Source organism: Pyxicephalus adspersus, chromosome 1 (assembly GCF_032062135.1).
Source record: "Pyxicephalus adspersus chromosome 1, UCB_Pads_2.0, whole genome shotgun sequence".
Classification (NCBI taxonomy): domain Eukaryota; kingdom Metazoa; phylum Chordata; class Amphibia; order Anura; family Pyxicephalidae; genus Pyxicephalus; species Pyxicephalus adspersus.
In genome coordinates this window covers 21,952,863-21,960,663 of record NC_092858.1, presented here as the reverse complement: position 1 = coordinate 21,960,663, position 7,801 = coordinate 21,952,863, and positions in this window count along the sequence as shown.

Genomic DNA, 7,801 nt, shown 5'->3' with positions numbered 1-7,801 from the left:
CATATTTATGTTTCCAGTTTCCAGGTGAGGCTCTTTTGCTGAAAAACCTATTGTATGGAAAGACCAATAGCTCAAGCTGAAAAAATAAACACAACTGAAAGGATCTGATGTAATAAATCAGTAACTATAGTTTTCTTGGCCAAGTCAGGTTGAAGAAGGTTAAGGTGCATTTAGAGTTATACAACAGGAAATCTGACATCCCCTCAGACATTCTTTCAGGTCCATGTGTTTCAATGGCAGTAATTAGTTCCCACCAGGTAATGTCAGATTTTTTTCATTTTATAAATAGCTCTCTCATAATGGGCCTGATTTAATAAAGCTCTCTAAGACCGAGAGAATACACTTTGATTAGTGAAGCTGGGTGATCCAACAAACCTGGAAAGTATCTGGTCCATGATTCAAAACATTTGCTAGGAAATAGCAAATGAATGAAAAAATACATTCCAGGTTTGCTGGATCACCCAGCTTCACTGATGAGTGAATCCTCTCCAGCCTTGAAGAGAGCTTTAAACAAAGCAGGCCCTATGTTTGTGACAACAAAGTCTTGGGTAAAAATGATGTTAATATAAAATAATATAAAATGATGTTAATATAAAATGTTAATATAAATATTTTATATATATATATATAAATAATAAATAAACATAATTGGCTTCAAACCATATTAGTTTTTCCTTTAATACAGAGAAAGCCAATTTAGAAAATCTTCACCTGTGCAAGCCAGTTCTAGTGTTTACAGAGTGCAATAAGGATTGTGTCAAGCCATTTAAGATCCAGTATCCAGTATCCTGACTTATGATTTTTGGGACTTGCATGGTCGACCATTGGTGGTGGCTGGAGATTTATAGTACCATTAATGTTTTTGTAGTTTTGTCATCTGTGTGGGGAACATATCTAAAGTCACTAAAGAGATCTTCAATCCAAACCACCTTGTAGATGTGCAGCTATTTTGTCAGTGAAATTCATCATCAGGTATAGCATTTCATAGATGCCCTACTTGTTCTTTTTGGAGATATCTTTTTAATATCATGGAGATACTTGATATTTTCACAATTACCTTTATACTGGGGTAATATTAGGTTGTTGATATTTTGTGGAGTTTAATGTTGCTTGTAAAAGGAAATGAAGCACATTAATGAACACTATATCTGATTTAAAAAAAAGTCATTATGTGGAGTTTACTGTTGGAGTGTTTAAATAGTTTACTAATATTGAATGCCTAATTGAACCTTCAGATTTAATCAGTGTAGTGCATTCCAGAAGCCTCATTCCAGGTTCTGTAGTAGCTCCTCTCGCCCTGTACTGAATCAGACTTGTAGCTCTACAATCAGCAAAGCCCATGCTTCTAGGGATCCATAAAAAAGAGAGCTATGTTTAACCATTTGTAGGAGACAAGATTTTCTACTAATTTTTTAAACAAAACAAACTGTATGACATACAATAAATCCATGGCTTCTGGTGGCTTTTTGTTTAAGCTCTACACTGTGCAGCGCATGTTACATCATTACTGTAAGTTACATCAATAGTGGCCATCCAATGGTAGAAGAGGATCACCGTCGTTACGGGAAGTCCACCATGAAGCCACCATGAACCATGAAGATAGCGCCTTCTGAGGATTCACTGCAACGTGGCTCCACATGGGTTAGTATGTGCCAAAAGTTGCTACTAAGTCAATGCTTCCCAACCTTTTGAACGTCACAGACCACTAAATTTATGGACTCTGGACCGGGCATGCACAGAGAGCAGTGTGTCACTCAAAGGGGAAGAAACTTCCCCCAGAGTGACGTCATGATGCCAGAACCTGCCCACTCTCCCATCGCAGGCTCATATCCGTAGGTGTGTTGTGTCCAGAGACACAACCGGCCTATCGCCCTGAGTCTGCGATGCATATGGAGCACATGGCCGGTGGCTCCGGCCAGTGCGCCCCCCAAGTGAGGCCTTCTTCTGACCCCGCTGGGGGGGTGCACCTGCCAGAGCCATGAACCACAGGTTGGGGACCACAACTGAGGGATATTCATGTATCTACACTAGTTTAAAAAGTACTTTGAATTTAAAACAAAACAAATAGCAGGCTAAACACTGCCATACGAGGCAGGAAGTCCAAGATCCAGAAGATACCAATTTTTGTCAGGGCATATTTGGGCTCTTTTCAGTAAAACCAGGAATGTGAGTAATGGGTACAGGGAGGTATTTCTCAACCAGGGTTCTTCAGATGTTGCTAGGGGTTTCTTGAGCAATGAGCAATTTGTGACTTTCAGGTCAGTTTGACGGACACATTTTACTTAAATTAAAGAGTAAAACTGGCAACCTTCCACAAAAATCGGGACACCAATGAAATTTTTGGCTATCTGGGTGACATTCTTCCCAATGACCAGCAATGCATTCTTCCCACTGACCACCACACTAATAAACCATGAGTTGCAGATATAGAAAATATAGAAAGGGTTCCCTGAAAACCAGAAAGTTTTTTCAAGGGTTCAAGAAACACTGGTATAGGATATACAGTATTTTGTATATAAATATCTGCAGGCTATTGGTGATTTTTACATCTGCTCAAACATCAAATTTCATGTTCTATTTATGTAACTTGTCTCCTTTGTTCTATCCTATGTTTACCTACAAGATTTAAATAAGAAGTGTGATTACATTTGTGGACTGTATGTTCTATGATACTGGTTTTAACATATCTTCAAATGTTAAAAAAGAAACATATAAAACCTGCTCTTTATAGCAGGAAGTCAGCAATTGTTAACTCTATTGCTTCCCCTTCAACAGATTTTTGATCTGTACAGTTTGTACCCATTCATATGTAGGTCTGGGATAAAGCCACAGTCAGCCAGATAAACTGGAAGAATCTGGTTTTTTATAAAGAAGTTATGAGCAAAGAGTGTAATCATAAATTTCTTGTTCTCGCTAAAACGTTCTTGCTGTAAGAATAGTTGTTAGAATTCAGCTGCTGTGTGTACTTTGTATTTATATCTGGTTGTCATGTCATGCAGGCAAATAACCTGATGAGGATCTATTTTTCTAGTTATTATTAGCCAGTATTTATATTGGGCTGACATATTAGGCAGGGTTTCACAAAGTCCATTTCCATATCACTAACTGCATTCATAATTGCAATTCGACAAAAGCTAGGAGTTCTTTTGCATCAGGTTTGGTTTTGTTAGTGTTACTTAGATTAATATCTAACATGAAAGTATTATTTAAGTTATTGGAGGTGGGACAAGAGAAAGGGAAGACAATCTATTAATGTTTTCTCTTTTATTTGTGTGCTATGATTTCCTTATTAATTTTTGTTTTTGCTCTTAGGCTATATATACACAACAAATGTTTCTCTCCTGATACGAACGATTGAGCTTGTCTCGGGCAAGAATTTGACATATGTACAGAGTATCCATGAGCGACGGACAAGGAACAACCACAATACATGCGAAGGGAGAAGAACAAATTGGGGTGCCCCTCACACGTTCTCCCCTCTTTATAGAACAGAAAGGCATTTGTTCATCCGTCACTCGTTTCCAACAACAATAATTGAAGGTGTGCATGCAGCCATAGTCTTTAAGACCAGTCCGGTTGGGGGTGCCCCTGCCAGGAGCAACAGCTCCTTCTGGCACATCTAAGAGGGTCATTTCACCTCAACAATGTTACCAGTAATAGGAAAATGATTGTGTTGTTGCTCTGGAGAGATTGGTTCCAGTCTGCAATCTATATGTAGTAGATATTTTAGGACTGTGGACCCAGCTCACATTTTGGTTGATCCTATGAGCTCAAAAGCCCCACTGAAACTAGCATGAGGTCAATTCTCTTTCAGGCTGTCCTCACTAGCACAATACTGTTCCAGAGTGAAGATGCCAACTTCTTCTATACATGAATTAATATTGATGCACGGCACTTTTGGCACAGTTCATTGGGGAAGAAGTCAGTAATTGACCTTTTGTTAGTTTTTTTACCCCAAAAAAAGCAAGGGTGGGTGGTAGAATCACAGTCTGAAGCATCCATGTTCCTGATTCAGAAATTTACTTACTACAACTTTTGACCAAAATTTGGGAATAAAAATTTTGGAATGATATTCATTCAGCTGTTTTCATTTGTTGCAAATAAACAAACAACTGCTATGAAACAAAACTATTTTATGTAATAAAAGAAATGGGAAAAAAGACAGAAGATAGCCAGAGTTTTTTTAGTGCGGCAATATATTGTTAATAATGTTTATTAAATTAATTTCGGTTGTTCCCCATTGGAAAAAGTGTGAGGAGGTTGACCAGTGTACTATACAATGAAATCCCTAACAGGGTAAAAACGAAAATGTCTCGTAGTCCTACGCGTTTTGCCTAACAGGCTTCCTCAGGGGATTTGTTGGAAATATTTGTTGAGCAATTGCAATAAATCAGGATCCTAGTGAGAGGGTTCAAAGGTAGGTATTGTAGGTAGGTACTGTTTAGGGTGAAACAAGGTAGCATCTGTAGTGGAAGGAAGAGAGTGTCCTATCCATTGCAGAGTTTGGCAGGGATGCTGCTGCGTTGTGGGTTGGACCTTTATACTTGCAAGGATATCAGATTAGCACCACCTCACAATTTCTATTTTATGTAACAGCTGAACATTGTAAAACATACACTGTAAAACATGGATACAAAAGTGTGGTCCAGCACATAGAAGGTCAAAGGCGACCCAAGACATGGAAGTGGAAAGAAGATCTAAACCATGAAAGGTAAAGTGAGCTACAAGATATAGATATAGATATATATAGATATATATAGATATAGAAGTGTAGTCCAGGGCACTGGATAGCAATTCTGCAGTGAAAGTGACTGGGCAGAGAATAAAGGGCCAAATAAAGAAGAGGATTAATGAGAAGGTGAGCCATTTGGAGTGGCAGGTGTGTACATGTATGTAGGATTAAACTTGTTACATGTATTCTACACTTCTTCTTTTGCATTAAACAATAATTACAGTTATGCTTGCAGGGTGATATATAATTAATGTTTCCACCAAAATAGTCTTGTCTTCGAATTCTGTGTTCATTTTATATTTTGCATGGGGCGGATGAAAACAAAAATAATTATTGTTAATTCATAACATTTATGTGATGCTTGGGTGCTTTGCACAATAAACACAAAATAATCTTCTATGTCTCTAATCTGTTGTTTTTGTTCAGATTCCTCCAAGTAGTCAACAATGAGTTTTATTATTTTCTGGGTCAAAGAGGCTGTTAGTTCATGTCTTAAGCGAAGACATAGGATTCAATTCATAATAAAGAAAAGCTTTTTTCAGTAAAATAAGTAACATTTCTGTACAGCCAGTAGATTGACGCTGCCCACGATGATCATTCATAATTGTTTCAGGTGAAACTCAACAAAAAAGCAGTTCCACAATGTCAATTAATAAACCATTGGGCTGAATTACTACAACCAACAACTGTAATCTATGCATCTAGGTGTCTCCCACCTGTCACGCTTCGAGCGACAGAGCCTTTAGGGATTGCTACGGCTTGCACAATAGTGGTGTGAGCCCTAAGAAGGGCCAAGGTGCAGAATCCAAGCCGCAGTCAGGTCTTCTCCAGAGCCTCTAGAGGTTGGGATGCTGCACTGCAGGCTGCCAGGTTGTGGTCCTTGGGCACACCAGGGTGGACAGAACAACATGTGACACTGAATAACCAGGCAGGAGAAAAGTCAAAGAAGGCCAGGTTCAAGGCAAGCAGCAAACAAAATAGGTCAGAAACAAAGCCAGGGGTCAAGACCCAGAAATCCAGAAAACAAGGGGAGGCACGGTGATCACCTAATACACAAAATAACCCAGAAAACACAGGTGGTACTGGTGACACGGGGGTCACAGTAGACATAGATGAATACAGGAAACACAGAAAGCAACAGAAGGCACTGGGTCACCAAAGACACAGGGAAATGCAGGAGACACAGGAGATACGGGTAACACCGGGGTCACCACAGACACAGGTTATAACTGGACAAGGGAGCTGAAAAGGAAACAACAGACTGGGCAACAAGGGGATAACACAGGAGCTGGACTGGGAAACTAATGAATTATTTAACAGCTGTGGAGGAACCGATCAGCAGAGCTAGGGGGCTTGGCAGTAGTGGAGACATGTTGGACGAATGCTGTGCTGTGTCTGAGCTAGCTAAATAACCAGGCAATTAAGAGGCCTCCTCTCCTTATATCTCCTTATTCCAGTGGGAGGGCCGATGCTGATAAAACTTGGAAGAGTATTAGTGGCCGAGATCGGACCTAATTGCATGCGCAGGAGAGAGGTGAGAGCGTTGCCAGAGTTTCTTAGGGTAAAAAGGTTGAGAAAGGAATGCACAATTCAAACCTATCTCCAGGCTGCTCCTAAATGTGTCCATACCATGCCCCAAATCAATACATTGCATGGGATGAATGAACATTTGACTAAGATGTAAACAATATGTGCTGTGGTATATTACTGAGGTTTGCTCATGGAAACGAGATGCTTACAGGGCAGACTAATGGCAGCAGACTCGAAAAAGTCCAAAATAACAGCAGTTTTTATTTGTTTAGGCAAGTGTTACAGCACACTTTCCAGCACTTCACAACCAAAACAATAAACATTAGCCCGGCTGGGACTCTGGCTACCTCACTTAGGTGCCCTCTCTTTCTAACACATTCACTATAACAGTACTGTTAACTCACAACTTTGTAGTACTGTTTGGCCGCTGGCTTTCCTGGAACCCTCTGGCTCACTTTTCAGCCTAGAACACTCTGACTCTTCCTCAGCCTGGAACCCTCTGGCTCTCTCTTCAGCCTGGAACACTCTGACTCTTCCTCAGCCTGGAACCCTCTGGCTCTCTCTTCAGCCTAGAACACTCTGACTCTTCCTCAGCCTGGAACCCTCTGGCTCTCTTTTCAGCCTAGAACACTCTGACTCTTCCTCAGCCTGGAACCCTCTGGCTCTCTCTTCAGCCTGGAACACTCTGACTCTTCCTCAGCCTGGAACCCTCTGGCTTTCTCTTCAGCCTGGAACACTCTGGCTCTTCCTCAGCCTGGAACACTCTGTCTCTCTCTCTCAGCCTGGAATCCACTCTTTCACTCCCTTGGCCGGCTCCAGGGCCATAAAGTCCCTGGTTTTTCCTTCTAAAAACTTCATACAAATACCTTTACTCTCTTTCCCTGGAGCCTTTATTACACTTTTCCTAACACTTTTGGGGACACTCTTTCACCCCCGGAAGCCAGTGCTTTCCTTCCTGAGCTAATAAAGTGAATACACACTCCCTGTAAGAAGACACTGTATCAATTCTTTTTTTTTTACTTTTTTTTTACTGTGAAATCTCTACAGGCCTGAGAAAGTCTATAAGGCTACAGGCACTGGGAACGATAATATCTCTGCTCGACTACATTAGAAGGCGCAGATCAGAAGGCCAATGATGTTGATGCAAATGCATTTCGAATATTTTCAGAGTAATCTGGAATTTTACTTTAATTTGTTTAATTTCCCTTTTAATACATTTATTCCATAGAAGAGTTTCACAAAGCTTTTTTTTCAGTTGAACAGGGGACATATCTCAATTTTGCAAAACAGTTGCACTATGCTAAATACAATCAGTGATATTTATTTTACAAAGACAGTTTAATTCATACATCCCCCTTAGCCGCATGGGAATAAAACTTACATGTGACTGCTTTTTAATTGCGCATCTAATTTAAATTATCATCTCCAGTGGTAAATCTGTTACAGACCGGTGCAAATCTGTTGCAGTTTGCTGCTCTGAATTACAAATACAAAAGTTGCAAAAGCACATTAAAATGAATGCATGGATTTACTAGATAT